Raw genomic sequence first — 1,848 nt, 5'->3', positions numbered from 1 at the left:
ATGGGCTCTATGGCCTCCTCGTCGAATTCGGGCAGCAGCTTGCGCTTTGGGTAGCTCTTTGTGTGGCGATTGTCGCCGTATTTTTCTTCAGTGTCTAGCACTTTGTTCCATCTGCGATTGAGTGTATCCTGCATGGCCTTAAGCCTTTTCTTATGCTTCTTCAAGCTCCTTGCGGTGGCCATAAGCCTTCTATGGAGGTTCTCTTGTTCCAAATGTTTTTCCAGGATGATGAATGCATCATCTTCTGGACTGTGCTCCTCTCCGGAGGCAGGTTGATGACTTTACCTCGGGATCGCCGTGATCGGGCATCTGCTCCGGGCTATGTTCGGCGTCCACTGGCTCATCCTGCTCCATCGCTGGGTCCATGGGGTCGTCGTTTCCTTTGGAGTCGACCGGGGTGTTATTTTTTCTTGCGCTATTATCGCTATTTTTACTGTGGCTGGATTTAGAGCGGCGCCTGCGCCGTCGCTTTGGTTTCTGCACGAGGGGATTATCCTCCGTTGCATCCTTTTTGTCGCCGTTGTTTTCCTTGGGTGTATCCACCATTTATATATCATATGATGAGGTGGCTGTCCAGCGCCCCATGGGAGGTGGTTCCCGTTCATCTCCAGCATCGTCGTCCATACCGTCGATGTCTTCGGAGTCGAAGTCAAGCGTGTCGGTTAAGTCATCGACAGTGGCTATTAAGTGGGTGGTGGGTGGGTAACAAATTTCTTCGTCGTCCGCTTCCCACTCGAGCTGGACATAGTTCGGCCAAGAGTCTCCTGATAAAGAGAGACCTCAATGAATTGAGCACGTCACCCAAGGGTGAGTGTTGAAAGATATCCGCGGAGGTAAACTCCATGATCGGTACCCAATCAGATTCGATAGGCACGAGTGCGCACGGTTCGGAACCTAAGACCAGAGACAAGTCCGGGGGTCCAGTGACGCAGATCTCTTTGGAGGTGGAGTTTGTGTTCGGCTCCAACGCCGATGAGTGTGCGGCCTCCGTGGTGGGGTCCATCCAACCTTACTCGGATGGCGTGATCTGCTCCAGATTAAGGGCCGGGGCAGCCGCAGGTGCGATATCCGGAACATCGTCCAATGGCAGACCTAAGTCATGCATGTCGTGACTGTTCGACGCTCCTGGCGTAGGCTCGAACCCGTCGAAGATCAAGTCTCTGCGGCTGTTGGCGGTGTAGTTCAAGTTTCCAAACCTGACCTGATGGCCAGGGGCATAGCTGTCGACCTGCTCCAGACGGCCAAGCGAGTTGGCCCGCAGTACGAAGCCGCCGAATACGAAGATCTGTCCGGGGAGGAAAACCTCACCCTGGACCGCATTGTTATTGATGATTGAAGGAGCCATCAAGCCTTATCACAACGACACAGTGGAACTCTCAATGAAAGCACCAATGTCGGTGTCAAAACCGGCGGATCTCGGGTAGGGGGTCCTGAACTATGCGTCTAAGGCTAATGGTAACAGGAGGCGGGGGACACGATGTTTACCCAGGTTCGGGCCCTCTCGATGGAGGTAATACCCTACTTCCTGCTTGATTGATCTTGATGATATGAGTATTAAAAGAGTTGATCTACCACGAGATCGTAGAGGCTAAACCCTAGAAGCTAGCCTATGATTATGATTGTTCTTGTCCTACGGACTAAACCCTCCAGTTTATATAGACATCGGAGGGGCTAGGGTTACATAGAGTCGGTTACAGAGAAGGAGATCTACATATCCGAATCGCCAAGCTTGCCTTCCATGCCAAGGAGAGTCCCATCCGGACACGGGACGAAGTCTTCAATCTTGTATCTTCATAGTCCAACAGTCCGGCCAAAGTATATAGTCCGGCTGTTCGAGGACCCCCTAAT

The sequence above is a fragment of the Triticum dicoccoides genome, chromosome 5B (assembly GCF_002162155.2).
Source record: "Triticum dicoccoides isolate Atlit2015 ecotype Zavitan chromosome 5B, WEW_v2.0, whole genome shotgun sequence".
NCBI lineage: Eukaryota > Viridiplantae > Streptophyta > Magnoliopsida > Poales > Poaceae > Triticum > Triticum dicoccoides.
This window is presented reverse-complemented; position numbering follows the sequence as displayed.